Here is a 16,326-nt window from a genome sequence, read left to right on the forward strand (position 1 = left end):
TGACCATGATCATTATATGGAACCTTCGTTTTGATAGGAAGCAAAAAGTGAGAGGGCTGTTGTCTTCAATGGCTTCCTAGAACAGGTATAGGGAATCTGTGATGCTCCAGATGTTGTTGGACTCCAACTCTCTTCAATCCTGGCCAGCACAGAATCATGGAGAGTTGCAGAGTTGGAAGGGACCCTCAAGATCTTCTCGTCCAATCCCCAGCAATGCAGGAATACTGTATGCAGCTGTCCCATACAGATGTTGAACCTGCAACCTTGGTGTTATCAATGGATTATGAAAGGATGTCACAGTCCAGCAGCACCACCACCAGTAGCAGCTCAAAGCAGCCTTCTGCTAAAGTCGACAGAAAGGGATAGGGACAACCTCTCTCAGTTCTCCATGAAAGAGATATAATGGTGATTACTCTCCTGTGAACATGGGGAATTATAAGGTGGTGGAAGTGCGCTCTGCCCTGTAACCAGAAGGTTCCCATGGTGGTACATAACAATCTATTAAGGCACACATATCTATACCAGAAACTCAACAATATAAAACAAATATATCTCAAAAAACCCAAAGCATCAAAATAACAAGCCAAAATTACAGACAATGCAGCAGCAATCCGGTTCTGAAGCAGTCCCATATGCCTGAGAAAACAATGAGCTGACATCTGAAAGAAAATAACATTGGAGACACCCGAATTTATGATGGAAAATATGATGGATCTGCAGTGGTTCCATCATTCTATGATTCTTCATTAATGTGTTGCTTGTGGATTGACAAGTTCCTGGTAGTGGCCATGGGAGACTATATGTGCCAAGGAACTTAAGGAGTTTCTGCAACTTGGAATGAAAGAACCTGAGAAAAGATTCCTTTGTTCTGGAACCTGAAGAAAGACAAAATTTTGTCAGTCTCGTTGCTAGTTTGCTCCACACTATTGCATCCATTTAACAGTTTTTTGTATACTGATAGGTTTAGTTCTACTTTTCCGAACCACTTATACTAAGAGCACTTTGCCATGATCCTGGAGTTCTCAAGCAGAAATGCCAGAAGCATCCTAAAGGAAAGGTGTGATTAGATATTTGCCTGCACATGCAGATGCTGAAAGTGTGGTTGGGGGCTGGTGTGTTCACATCATCCTCTTTGCCAAATTCTTGTGGGATAATCTGCTGCCAGATCACAAATGTATGCTTGCTGGAGAGTCTCAAGCAGGGGACTCTATGATGTCATATCCTTGAAACTTGTGTGTCAGGATGGGAAACAATACAACCTTAATCTTCTTCTTCCTGTCACTGCACACTCTTCTTCCTACATGCAATGGGGTAGGTTGTCTGTGAGCTCTTCTCCAGAGAGCACACTCCATTTTGAACTGGACCATGGACTTTTGTAATTTTTAAGGATTATCCCCTGCCTGATTTTCATCACTATATCTGTTGAATCATGGCAAGACTTTGATAAGTGAGTAAACCTTATATTTTTCTTGTTTACTTAAATGGTCTGAGAGTGATAACTTTGTTAAGAGGGAAACCTAAAAGGTAGAAGATAATACAAGTCTGCCTGAGCATTCTTGGATATCAGACTTATTCTAGAAGGTTATACAACCTTGTCCTAAAAGCTTCTAGAGTTGAGTTGCAAATAGATGGTGATATTACTCTGATGAAATAGGTATGTGCATTCTCACACTAGTGAAAACAGGAAGGATGGTTAATAAGTAAAATATCCTCTCCTACTCATCCAAATCCATCCAATAATTCTCATGCACAATGTCTCTCCCCTTCAACCCCTGACATTCCCTGCAGTGAGCAAGGAAAGTCTGCAGGGGGTTTGTACTTGCAATTGCTTGAACATGAGTAGAATACGTTGCGTAATCAGGGACCATGATAAAGTTGTGTTGAGGGTTGCACTTCAGCAGAAACCTCCAGCAGACTCTCTCCATTGTGTTCATCCTGTGCCTCATACAAAGATAAAGAGTTTGCATTTTCAGGCAAATACCAGAACTTGCCTAAAGAGATGTACCTTTCTCCCAGGGTTAATGATGTACTCAGGAGTCAACAAACTTTTTCAGCAGGGGGACAATCCACTGTCCCTCAGACCTTGTGGGGGGCCGGATTATATTTTGGGGGGGGGGAGAACGAATTTCTATGCCTCACAAATAACCCAGAGATGCATAAAAGGACGCATTCTACTTATGTAAAAACACACTGATTCCCGGACTGCCCACAGGCCAGATTTAGAAAGCAATTAGGCCGGATTCAGCCCCCGGGCCTTAGTTTGCCTACCTATGCTCTAGACAGTCAAGTTTGACATTCTGGACATATCGGCGTAGGTGATTTTCAAATTGCACATCTTGGGCTAAAAACATTGAATCTTTTATATGATGTGATTTCCAATAGTTTTTATAGTGGGAATGGGTATAGTTGTTAGTAAAACATTCTCATATGATTCCTTCCATAGTACTGAGTATGCAAGTATTGAGCAAGATAAGATGCAGAAATTGTATGTTTTAGGAAGATGGAATGTGGTAGGCCCTCTGAAAGGAACAGATGGGCCTTTGACTTTCATTTTCTCACTTTACAACACAATCTTCTTGTGGAGCTCTTGCAGTGAACCCCTGATAAAAGCAGAATTGGTTGTTAAAATTCGACAGTCCTTTGCAATCAGGTCACACACAATGAGCATGTTTCTGTTGAAATCCAAGGACTGAAGTATTTCATTGCAAAGGCAAAGGATTGCCTTAATCTTTTAGTCATCAGTGCATTGATTATACATTCACTGTTTATGTGTCAAATCTAGCTGTGCCTTTGTACAATGGAAATGTGTAATAACGATCCTTTTAATGTCATTTGTATGTAACCTGAGAGATGAATTTGAAAGCAATGAATGTTTTTAAATAGCACCTATAAGCGTGATACACAAATATAGCAAACTGTGCTCTAGGGTACTCAAACACTGGCTTCCTGAGCTTTTCAAAATGCTACCATTTTAATCTTACTTGCCTCTTTTATGCATTTGTTCTTGACAAAGCACTCAGCTTATATTACTCAGTGTTTCAAACAAAGCCCTAGTTTTCAGTAAATCTGGAACAAGGAATAAATTTAAGGAAATGCTGGTGTCTACAAAACATTATGTTAGTTTACATAGGTTAAGCTTATCGTGTGCTACCTTGCCTCTTATTGATAAGCACATCTTTCACACAAAAGGAAGACTCTGTCAGTGATAAATGATCTTCAGAACCAATTTCACAACAAACAGACAAGTGTGTGATAGTTTCAGTGATTGTAGGGAAAAGGTTGGCTTAATCTAATCTCGGTTTCAACTCCAGTTTAAGTGTTTTGTGATTACAGGCTGATAGTGCTGCCTAGGAACTAGCAGTGGCTATTGGCAGTGATTATGGTACCTTCCTTTTGACAAAAAGAATCCATTCTGGAAATCCCATGAATTTCCCCTATTTAAACCCCAATTAAAGCAGGTGATTTCACCGTTCTTGTTACCATTTCAAGAGGACAGGTAATGTGTAATGTGTAATTTCAAGAGGACAGGTAATGTGTAATGTGGCTCTCATAAGTTGTTGTTGTTGATGATGATGATGATGATGATGGTGATGGTGATGGTGATGATGACTTCACTCACTGGCTAAAAACACTCAAAGGAAGGATCAGGCTGGATTCTCACAAAATGAATAAAGAGACTAGTGCCTGCATGTCTTGCCTCATATCTCAGGCTGCTGCATGCTGGAATGGAAAGAGAGAGCTGTCACTGAGGTCAGCATAGGGCTGACACACCATCTGTTTTATGGGTCAACTTCGGGGAATCACATGGTAGTGGTGGGCAGGACCAATGGTCAAACTGCACAGACGTGGATTATCTAAAGGACTGTCACATGCTAGATGGGGTAAGCTTGTTTTCTCCTGCTCTGGTGGCTAGGACCTGAACCAATGGACTGAAATGAAATGACAAGGAAAGAGTTTCTAACTAAACATCAGAAAGAACTTTCTGTCTGTAAGAGCTCCATCCTTGGATGTTTTTAAGCAGAGGTTGGATGGCCATCTGTCATGCATGATCAAGTTGAGATTCCTGCATTGCAGGCCGTTAGATTACATGGCTCCCATGGCTCCTTCCAGCTCTTCAATTCTATGGTTTTTGCACTGTACGCTTGTTTCTACACACCCACTTATCCCTCTTTTTCCTTTAACCTGGGAAAACAAGAAGCATTATCAACATTCAGGGACTCATTTCTGCCAGGCAAAAACATCTGAGGGTGGAAAGCAGTGCTGGTGAAAGGTGTGACTCAGAAAGGTATCTAAGAACAATAGAAGAGCCTGCTGGATCAGGCCAGTGGTCCATCTGGAATCCATAGGGCCAGATAGGGAAGACTGAAGGGCCACTATAGGGCCCCTGGCCTCAGGTCCCCCATCCCTACTTTAAATCTTAGAATGCAACAGGACCTGTGAGTTCTTTCCTTTGATATGTGATTCAAAGTGATACTTTCAGAAGGAGCGTCAACAAGTCAGGGAAGGCTTTGAAGAGTAGCTTACAAATGACAAATGATTTGAAGTTCAATCGGTATGAGAAAAGGTTGAAGAGACTGGACATGTTTAGCCTCGAGAAAAGGAAGATTAGAGGGGGATATGAGAGCGACCTTCAGATAATGTAGGTGAGAAGCATGCAGCCCTGTCTTGGGGGAAGGACAAAAAGAGATAAGTTAAAGTGATAAGCAGAAAGATTTAGGCTCCATACAAAGAAAAGCACACTTTTCAAATGCATGGATAGTGAAACATGGTGCCTAAGGAAGTGATGAAAACTTGTTTGAGGCTGAAGAAAAGGCGATACAGGCATCTGTTGGCTATACCATTAATATATAGTTTCCAGCCTCAGATTGTGGAGTTAGACAGCAAGGCCCCTTCTAACGTTTTGTTTCTAAGCACCTGTCATTGTAAAAAAGAAGAAAAAAAGGGAAGATTAATGGATGACCAGATCTTATCTTTCCATGTCTTCCCAGCTGAGAAAGGGCAGAAAGAAATGATAAAAGATTAAGCAGCTTTTCATATCTCCAATTTATAGCACTGGTCAAAGCCTTTCTAAAATATGTACTAGAGAGGTTCCATCCATTTGTTGGGAAATTGTTCCAATGGGAGACTAGAGGTTAATATTCTCCATATCATATACATCCTGAGCAAATCTATTAAAAGTCAAGATGTTCACAATGAGAACTATTCTAGATGTGATTTGTCTTAGAATGAAATAACTCACAAGGAAATTTTATTTTTTTTAGATTCACATCCCATGCTATCACATTAGGGATGAATGAATCTTTCAGTTTCTCAGTGTCCCATTTATAAGTTCCGTTCACCCAATTTTTACATAAGATTGCATTAAAAAGAAAATAAATCCACATGAAATGCATAATAATTTTGGGTGTGTATTTTCCAAAGAGACACATTTTTGTACACACAATTGTCCAATGTTCATTTTTTCTACACAACTTTGTCTGTTCCACACATTTTGCAAGCAATGTCCCCTAATATAATGCATTTTTATATTGTTTTCGCTAATTGATATATTTTTGGATGTGCATCATTGTATGATTGGCTACCTGCATGCAAAATTCAGGGAAATGTGAATTTTGAAAGATAGCTGTGTTTCAATTCACATATTGCAGGTGTGAGAAACCTTTCACCCTTCAGATGTTACTGAACTACATCTCCCATCATCCCTGGTCATTATCCAACATTGACTTGTAGAGCCTTGAAAGACTACAGCAATGAGAGCAGGAATGGTCAAACTTTTTTTCCATCAAGAGCTGAATTATCTTGGCGGTAAACTGCTTTCTGCCAGTGGGTGGGATCAGAACTTGCAGTGGGTGAGACCAGAGGTATTTCATACAATTTCTCATCCAGCCCTCTTTTTCCCTGCTTGATAACCCTTATGCTAGTTAGCTTTTCCCACTCCTGTGATTCTAGTGATTATTGACCCCATGCTGGTATTCAGCTTTTTCCTAAGCTTAATGGCAGTGAGTTGGGAGAGGGTTCCATGAGCAGGTTCCAGAGGGTACTACTTAAGGCCCAAGCAATTGTGATGATGATGGTGATAATTTAATTATTTATATGCCGTCCAACTGACTGGACAAGATGACATTGATTCCTGTTACAGGCCTTCTCTGTAGTATCTTTCCATTCATGGAACAAAGCCTAGCACAAACCTTGTCATAATTTCAGTTTCCCCAGGCACTTGGACAGAATAATCAATAGGGTATTGTATTGTTAAATATGTTTTTAATATATGTATGTGATCGTACCACTGAATTTTTTTACCTGCTTGCAAATCGCTTTGGGACTCTTTTAGTTGGAAGTGATACATGAATTTAATAAACCTAAGCCTAACCATTTCTGATAGAACAATGCTGTTAAAAATAAATTTTGTTCATATGGAAAGAAATAAACTGAATAATGGATCCCTTTTTTCCTCTTGAAACTGACAAGCTTCTATTTTTCGTCAAATATCAGATGGGCTTAAAAGTAACATTTTTTGTACACTATAAAACTGTATTTTTCCTTTTATAAAAAGGAAAGAAAATCAGTCCTTAAAGCTACTATTTGCCCTGATAAGGAAAACGTGTGGATATGTGTAAAATATTTAAGAGCCATCTTTCACTGGGACAGTTAACTAACTAATTAACTAATTAAATTTGTACACCACCCTATACCCGCAGGTCTCTGGGTGGTTCACAGGATAAAATCAGAATACAGTGGTACCTTGCAAGACAAAATTAATTCATTCTGCGAGTTTTTATGTCTTGCGAATTTTTCGTCTTGCGAAGCACGTATTCCCATAGTCTTAACAGTTTCAAGAAAAAGGAAACAAACTTGCAAGACGTTTTCATCTTGCGAAGCTAGCCCATTCGTCTTGCGAAGCAACTCAAAAAACAAAAAACTCTTTCATCTTGCGAGTTTTTCGTCTTACGAGGCATTCGTCTTGCGAGGTACCACTGTATAAAAGCACAAAATACATAATGAAAACAAAAACAACCCAATAACCCCCCTCCCCCCCCGAAGAATGTTGTGTGAAGGCAAACACTACTCCATTTTTGCCATTGTTTGAATAGTGTTTTCTTTAAGTGCCTAGTTTATTTGTAAAACAAACAAATTAAAGAAATGGGAGATCCAGTATGGATCTCCATTATTGCATGTAGCTTTGGCCTGAACAGAAATTATCTCGAGGTGATTTCTGCCAATCCCTCAGTGCAGCTACGTTATTCTGGAGAATCTATTGACCCCTGGGATCAGATTTACAAGATGGCTAAGGTGCTATAACAGAAAGGAAGACGCAAGAAGATCCACTTCAGAAGCTCTTATCTTTCAAGTGTTTGCATTACTTTGGTCATAGGAGTCTGATGATTTCATTCGGCCCTGTTTTGTATAAAAGGTAAAATGCCAGCTTTTAAATATAAATCCAGAAGAATAATGAAAACTCATGAACTTCAATCACCGATGAAGAGAAAATGTAATTTGAGACAGGTTAGATAGTATTTCCACAACTAACCAACTGGATGAATCACAACGGAAATAAGTCATGTTGGATGAAGTGGCTGACCAAACAAAGCGGTCTAATGACAAGGGAATGGAGCTAAACAAATAGAGTGTAAAGTAATACATTTTCTGACAAAGAGCAAACATGTTCTGTTATCCTATCTATCGGCAAAACAGATCTGGAAGTGGCAGTGGAGGTAAGGTCTTGTGATACAACCGCTTAATCAGAAGGAAACTACATGCCATCAATAAGATGCAGCTGCAAAAAGACTGGTTGGAATTACTGGAAGTAATTAGGCAAAGTTTTTGTAGAACAAATGGAGGAGGATGAATAGCCTTCTTTAGGTACTGGTGAGGTCAAACATTTGTCCAGTTGTGGAAATCCATTTTCAAGGAGAATGAATTCATAAGGAAAATTGTTATGTACTGAGTTGAATAGGATCCAAAATGCAGCAGTCTGATTGGTCCTAGAACAATAGGATTCAGAATGCAGCAGTCTGATTGGTCCTAGAACAATAGGATCCAGAATGCAGCAGTCTGATTGGTCCTAGAACAATAGGATCCAGAATGCAGCAGTCTGATTGGTCCTAGAACAATAGGATCCAGGATGCAGCAGTCTGATTGGTCCTAGAACAATAGGATCCAGAATGCAGCAGTCTGATTGGTCCACAGGAGCCACCCAGTCCAGCTCCAGGTGGAAGTGAATCTGCAACCTGATTGGCCTGCAGGAGAATCCCGGAATTAGCCAATCACGTGGGGCCCATTGTGTAAATAATGTATATAAAGCAGACATACTGGGGGAACTTCCACTCCTCTTCACCATTATGGGCTGAATAAAGAGCATGAAATCTACTCTCAACTCCGAGTATATTTCAAAAATGATGGAAAGAAGACCAGGTATAGAGGTATAGTTATGAGCAGAGATTGACCTGTTTATCTTAGGAAAAATAACACTTATGCCGCATTCAGTGCCATGGGGTGGCAGTTGCTTCTCAATGCCATGTGGCTGAAATAAGGCTGTGAATAACAGACCTTTCTGGGCATAGTCTGCTATGAAGGGTTTCACCAGTCAGTTGGCTATTTATTAATCCATATGTTTTTGTTGTTGTTATTTGCACCACCCTTCAATTTAAGATCTCACAGAAAAGGCCCATTCTTGTGTTGTCATCCTCCGGATCTCAGTGTGGGGGTTAAAACTGAACCCTGGCATGTTGGGACAGCCTCATAGTCATCATGGCAGCCATTAAGTTCTGAGCCACCCCAGAGCCTTGGCATGGATGTAGAAGTCCTCCAGAACTAGCAGTCTGGGAGTCCTCAACATCGCCTCTGAGACCAGCTCTGTCAGCTCAGGCAGGGAGAATGCTGGGCAGCCAGGCTGGCAATAAACCAGCTGAATCCCTAATCTATCCTGATTGTCCAATGCCAGGAACACACTCAAGATGCTGCCCCCAACCCCACCCGTGCTGGAGAGCCTGGAGTGTGAAATGGAATCTCTATAGACTACAGCAATATGAAGGGGTACTATGGTGTTTAGAGCTTTTTAAAAACTGTTATCATGATTAGGACTGGAAGCAGTGAAGTATGGGGAGATTTTATCACATAGGAATGGGGGAAGGGTTCTTTTTAGTTCACATTTTTATGGGAACCAATGTGGTTTGCATTTCCCAGAATAATACACATACTAAAAGGCAGCTGTCCTTCTAAATTCTCTGTATCTTGGAATGCAGTACTCCAACCAAAAAAAGTGTACAGAATTGTGTATATTAGGAGAAAGCGTAGATAAAATGCATTTATCAGTGAACATAACATATAAAATGCACTATGTTACAGGAAATTGCTTACAAAAATGTGTTTATTAGCCAAAATTGCACGCAAAAAAAAATGTGTATGAGAACTGATTGCTAAAATAATGATTAATGTTCAAGAGTGGGAAAAAAGAAACACCATTTCAAACTGATGCAGAAATGTTGTAAACTGGAAAAATGAGAAATTGAGAAGAACCAGAATTTACATCCTGGCAGATTGAGTGGATAAGACCAATAGTGCGTCCAACAGTCAAGAAGTGAGAGGCAGATGGGGCTTATCAGCCTGGAAATGTAGCCCATCTAGGAGAAGGAAAACTCTGGTCCTAAACCTCCGCTGCTTTGTGGGATGACTTTGGAAGACGAAAAGGCTAATGTGAGTTTCACCTACAGTATGCTGCTACCTGATAAATGCCGCTACCTGAAATTGACCCTTGCATTAGTATATATTATGCTGACTCATATAAGAATGTGTAATTGAAGCCAGCTGACAGAGTGACTAACCTATTCATGCTGAAATATGAATCAAGGACTCTCTCAGACAAAGCATCTACTGTCTTATCTCAATTATGGGACGTCACCAATCATAACAAAACCAAACTACAGTCCTTTGTTTCTAGATAGTACATTTACAACTGTAATCTGCTGTTATACGCTGGAGAAAATGCTCTAAAAATCAAAATTCTGTTGAAAAACAAAGCAAAACTATTTTGAAAACTATAGAGTTGTGGTCATTAAAATTAATGGGGTTTGCAGATAAACAGAAACGGGAAGTATAATGACTATAACTGGAAGACAGAGTCTTAAGGAAAAGGGACATCCAGAGGTCAAAATGATGAACTCATTTTGATTGATAATTCAGACACCCAAAAGAAAGAATATTCTGGGATAGTGGGAACAGTGTGAGTGAGGGTTTAGCTACACTTCCTCTTGCCCTGCTGCTTCCTCAGAGGAAAACTGCTCTTTAGTGCTCAACTGGAGCAAATGGCAATTCAGGTTTTCTCCAGATTGATGTTTGTACCTGGCTCTGTTTAAAGAAAAATAAAAACCAAAGCAAAATTGATCTAAAAAGCCTGAAGTCTCCCCTTCTCCAATATACCCTGCCCTGATTGTGATCTAATGAAGGGTTGGAGGTGGCATACTTCTGAATACCATTTGCTAAAAACCATGTCGGGGAGAGTGTCCTTGTACTCAGGTCCTTCTTTCAGGTTTCCCGCGGTGGTTGACCACTGTGAGAACAAGATGCTGGACTAGAGGGGCTGTTGGCCTAATTCAGCAGAGTCTTTTTATGTTCTTAGGGTTCCCTAAATCAAGGAACAATGCAGGCAGCCTAGAAATGTTCAAAATGAATAAATGGGGGGGTGGAGGGGGGGGAAGAATGTCTATGCATGTTTTCAGAAATGTGTCAGAATGTGTCACACTTTTGAATGTGGCTATAAGAGGCAGGCATTCCTAACAAAGGCTCTGAGGGTCCAAGTTACACATTGATCACAATTTTCACCTGATTCCTTGTCACCTGAATCTTTGATTACACAGGAGTGACACTGAGACAGTGTGGAAGCCAGTTTGGTTGTGCTTTGAATATATTCTGTCAGATCACAAGCCACCATAATCAGATAAAAATTTGGCAGCTATGGAAAAGTAAAGAGGGGGCAGGGGCTTTTGGGGGGAAAGCTTTTCAATCTCTTTTAGCTGTTGTTGTTTTTTCTTTAAGAACTTTGGCTCACATCTCATTATGAGTCTGAGTTCTTGACCTAGATTCACATTTCCAGTTTAGCTAAGGGCCAATTCACATGTTTCATTTTTAAGGTGGAAAAACCTCACAAACTTGGTTTTCACATGCTGTTTGCAGAAAACAGGTTTTGTGTTAGAAAATCAGAATGTGTTTAATTTTTTAAATTTAGAGCTAATTCATACAAATTGTTCCTCCATGCACAGTGCAGAGGCAAAAGCCACCTAGAAATCAGGTCTAACTTGCGACATGATTTCTGCAAAGATGTTCCCTGCTACATGTGCCCGCCTAAACCTTGAATTTCAATTATTGTTGGCCCAAAGTATTAAGTCTAGCTTTTTCATCATGCTGAGGTGGAGGGCGGGCGGGGAGACCTCAGTTGGTTTGATCTTCAATGGAAGGAATGTGAATACAATTCACAGAGGGGTAAGATGGTCTTTCTGTAATGTGGCTAAAAGTTATTCACAGGGGAAGCCATGTTTTCTCCCAAGAATGCCCTGGGGATTTTGGAAGAAGATTAAATCCAGGCAACATGAGGTGCTTCTTCATCAAGTACACAGTGAAGCTATGAAACACAATATCACAAGATGTAGTGATGGGAACCAACTTTGATGGCTTTGAAAGAGGTTCCTGGAGGATTCAGCTATCAATGGCTTCTTGGATGATGGCTAGGTACTTACCTTGGCATGCCCCAAATTCTGACAGTGAATCTAAAATCAAGGCTACATGATCCTTTAGACCACTGTATTTGCCAAGTGGCAAACTGAAGCACAAGAGCTTCTTTGGATCATTTGAAAGATCCAGTTCTTGTAGGCTGCAGTCCAATCCCCTAATCCACTACAGTATGTTGGGAGTCGGACAGTTTATCCTGCTCTGCCCATAGGTCACAAAGACAGGAGTTGGGTGGTTGTGCTTTGGTGTCTCTATGCTATGAAACTTCCTCCGGGGCATGTCCCTTTCAACTCAATAAGACTTCATTTTGAGGAAATGGTAAACATGAACATCATTGACATAACTTACTTTAAATACAACTTTATTCACTTTAGAAATTTCCAACACAATTCTGGTTTGATAGTACAGTGGACGCTCGGGTTGTGAACGTGATCCATGCAGGATGCACATTTGCAACCCGCAGTGCCCACAATCTGCAGCGGCACACCTGCACATGCGCGGGTTGCAATTTGGCACTTCTGCGCATGCACGCGATTTAGTGCTTCTGCGCATGCACGACCACCAAAACGCAGAAGTAACCCATTCCAGCACTTCCGGGTTTCGGGGGTCTGTAACCTGAAAAAACGCGACCTGAAGCGTCTGTAACCCGAGGTATGACTGTACAGTCACTGAACTGAGATTCTGAAAAAAAGGATGAAAAAACTTGAAGCATAAAATAAAATACCCGAATCGTTACAGCAACAGCAAACAACAATACCATTCTGAAGGCTTTGACCTGGTGACAGTCATGAGGATAACGTTCCCCCTTTTTAATACTTAAAAGCCTTTAGTGCTTTATTGCCAGCTAGAAACTAGTCAACATTAGCATTTGACTGATGGAGTCCTCTTCCTAGTGTAAGTACCTGCAGTATGATGAATCGGGTAATAAAGGGATCAGTCACTACAAGTTCCTAGTGAACTCTGGCTGATTATACTTTGGAAAATGATCTGATGAAGGAGTAAAGGAGAGGAGATAAATCACAAACTTCCCATTTCTGTGTATTATCAAGGCCACAGTGTGCTACCGCTGCTTTAAAAGCACAGAGTTCAATAGGTACCAATGGTGTAACTTCCATTCTCCCCTCGTAAAAAAAAATGGAGTTCACGGGATCGTAGGATTGTAGAGTTCAAAGGGACTGTGCGGGTCATCTAGTCCAACCCCCTGCATTGCAGGAACCTTTTGCCAAATGTGGGGCTCAAACCCACAGCCTGGAAATTAAGATTCCCATGCTCTACTGACTGAGCTATGCAGCTGAATAAATTTGGCATTCTGTTCTGCCACAGGGTGCAATTCTAAAGGACTTTCTCTGTGGAATCAAAGGAAAGGGAAAAAGTTTTAAAACAGAGATATTTGGGGTGTATAGGCATGGAAATTAAAAGGAAGCTATTACTGCTAGCTTGCATCCATATGTATGTATGGGAGAATCTTGTTACTTTCCATTTCTCTCTGTTTCACATTTTTCCAATCTTAAGTTTAGTTCTCCACCCTGTTTCGACACCAGTTTGTGATTTATTTTATTTTTTAAAAAGTTTTCGTAGAAATTCACCAGCATTTTCATGTCAAGTTCTCCTAATATACATGCATTTCTACACAATTTTGTCTAGTTTACACATTTTGGATAATGCATTTTTGGATGATATATGCATTTATATGCATATTTTACCATATGTGTTTGTGTAGATGCATGTTTGTGTGTGAATCTCTCTCTCTCTCCGTGTACATACAGTGGTACCTCGGGTTAAGAACTTAATTCATTCTGGAGGTCCATTCTTCACCTGAAACTGTGCTTAACCTGAGGTACCACTATAGCTAATGCGGCCTCCCACTGCCGCCGCACGATTTCTGTTCTCATCCTGAAGCAAAGTTCTTAACCTGAGGTACTATTTGTGGGTAAGTGGCGTCTGTAACCTGAAGCGTCTGTAACACAAGGCAGTCACTTGGCTAGAGAACTGCATTGCAAAATGTGAATTTCAAAGGATGGCTGAGGTCTGGTTCACCTATTCTTTTGGAAAGTACTAATTAGCTATATTCGCCTTTAGATGCAAACTGAATCCATTTTCTCTCCCATCCCTATCTATGCATTTGTATGGTATTCACAACCACAGCATTGCAATATCTAGGCATGGTTATTTTGGAAGGGTGCTTTCTTGTCATAGCAAAGACAGTTAAATAGTAAGGAGGATATATGCTGAGCTTCAATAATTTTCATGTTATGCCCGCTTGGAAGTCACTGCCCTCAAACCTGAACACCATCACCTGCTACCCTAGATCTGTAGGAATGGAAGGTGATGAGTGACTCAATGGCGGGGTTCTCATTTGTCTGCATTTTCTACTATAGAATTCATTCCTTGGCAGAAATGAGACCTTGGAAGTAGAGAAAGTTGATTTAAAAGTGCGACAAATACATTTTTTTGTTAAAAAGAATCCATATTTGGAGGGTCTTTGTGTCCTGAGAAATGTGTCCTTAGCTTTTCTTATGCCCTTCAGACTCTTTTCTCTCCTGTATCTCTTGCATGTTGCCAAGAGCCAAGTGCTCAATAAAGGAGACTTGAGGCTGAGTCTAATACATCAAAGTCAAGGCCTGAAAGTTTCAGAGGAAAGTTTCGCACACATTCCTCAGCACAGTGTAAATGTGTAACGCTCAGCAACACTTAAAGAAATCATTCCTCATTCAAAATTCATTATATTGTAGCTGCAGTTTTATTAGGAAGCTGGTCGTTTCTATCGATTAACCCGAGGATGTTGTGGAAACCTGAGACAAATGGAAAGTGCCCTCAAGAGCAAACTGTGACTTCAGAACAGTACATAAACACAAATGGAAAGAACCGACCACTGTGCTTTACTCAGGCATGATGAGGAATAACAATGCACAAGCAGGTTGGCCTACAGAAGGTCCCAGGTATCTCCACGCAGGACTAAGAAATTTCCTTGTCTGAAATCCTGGACAGCCACTGCCAGTCATTGTTGACAATACTAAGTTACATGGACCAATTATCTGCCTCAGTATAAGGCAGCTTCCATTTAAGGCAGCTTCCCTAAGAAGGTGGTTCACTAATAGGCCCTCTAGAAGTCTAAATCCTGGCCTGAGCAGACAGGTAAGGATCCAGACCCATTTCTCTTCTGGATTTCTTGCTGCAAACATCATCACCACAACTGATTGTGACTGGGAATTCCACACGAGCTGTTTTACTTGGGAAGGGAGGACAAGAAAGGTCTGGAAAGGCTTTAGAGCTTTGTGTTTGGGGGGCAAATCTTCTTGAGAGCCAGTGTGGTGTAGTGGTTAAGAGCGGTAGTCTCGTAATCTGGGGAACCGGGTTTGCGTCTCCGCTCCTCCACATGCAGCTGCTGGGTGACGTTGGGCCAGTCACACGTCTTTGAAGTCTCTCAGCCCCACTCACCTCACAGAGTGTTTGTTGTGGGGGAGGAAAGGAAAGGAGAATGTTAGCCGCTTTGAGACTCATGAAGGGGAGTGAAAGGCGGGATATCCAATCCAAACTCCTCCTCCTCTTCTTCTTCTTCTTCTTCTTCTTCTTCTTCTTCTTCTTCTTCTTCTTGTAAATGGGCATGAACAGATTTAGCCAGAGGTGAATCCATTTTCATCCTTTCTAAGGGTGTGGTAAGACATTAACAGAGTTGTGTTGAAAAGTTCTCCTGCACCCCTTCCCCCAATTCTCCACCAGTGACTGAGAAAAGAAATGGCATTCAAAAATTACTCAAAGGGGGACTTTGGGGTGTGTGAAATTCTCATGGGCTGGGTACAGGGGTTTTGTTGCATTTACCATACTTTTTAAGTGGCTGTTTGTGAGTGTCCTATGAATCATTTCACAAGTGGTCTGCACACTGCAGCCTCCCTGGGTGCCTGTGATTCAATCAAAGGGCAGAAGAAGCCACCATCTGCAGATTAGGAAGCATGAACAGATGGAGTGAGGCTGCAGAGGGCCAGAGAAATGTTTACTAGAAAACAAAGCAAATGCACCCCGCATGATCACCTTGCAACAGTACAATAATCTAAAAATTCCACACCAACAGTAATTCAGAAGAAATTCTAAAGTGCCCAGGGAAGGAGGCAGAAAAGTAAAAGCCTCTATTGCAGAGGAGGAAAACCTTAGAGAAACTGCGGGATGAATTTTGGCACATATTTATATTAGTGAGACAGAGTAGGACTTGTTCACTTTGAAAGCTTTTACCATGGATGACTGGGTGGGAAATGTCACCATACAAATGATAAAAAGGGGACCACTCTGTCCTGCTTTGGATCACTGGGTATGTTGGTTCAGTACTGAATTATTCTGTTAAATTCCACATTCTGGACAGATGCTCATTTTGTAGCATGAACTGGGTGCTTTGGTTTATCTCACCTGTCCAGTTTCCCTATTTGCTTGAGTGTTTTAGCACCAAATCCCCATAAAAATAGAGGTCATATAAAATGGTGTGCATGTTCAGAACACAATTCTGTATTTCAAGTTTGGATATTGGACCTTGCATCCATTTTGGAGGAGATTAGGAAAGATGTAAAATGCTGCTGCAGTTTGGGAGTCTCCTTGAGTAATGAGAAAGCCCAGTGA

General features: G+C 40.9%; 1 long non-coding RNA gene across 1 annotated transcript in view; it reads left to right on the top strand.

Moving 5' to 3' along the window:
* Positions 1-840: 840 nt before the first annotated feature.
* LOC309373196 overlaps positions 841-16,326 on the top strand; it is an 81,552-nt gene continuing 66,066 nt past the window's right edge. Inside the window, exon 1 of the long non-coding RNA XR_014169824.1 lies at positions 841-1,447. This is a non-coding gene — a long non-coding RNA (uncharacterized lncRNA). The remainder of the gene's footprint in view (positions 1,448-16,326) is intronic.

Source organism: Podarcis melisellensis (assembly GCF_964234715.1).
Source record: "Podarcis melisellensis genome assembly, chromosome: 1".
Lineage (NCBI taxonomy): Eukaryota > Metazoa > Chordata > Lepidosauria > Squamata > Lacertidae > Podarcis > Podarcis melisellensis.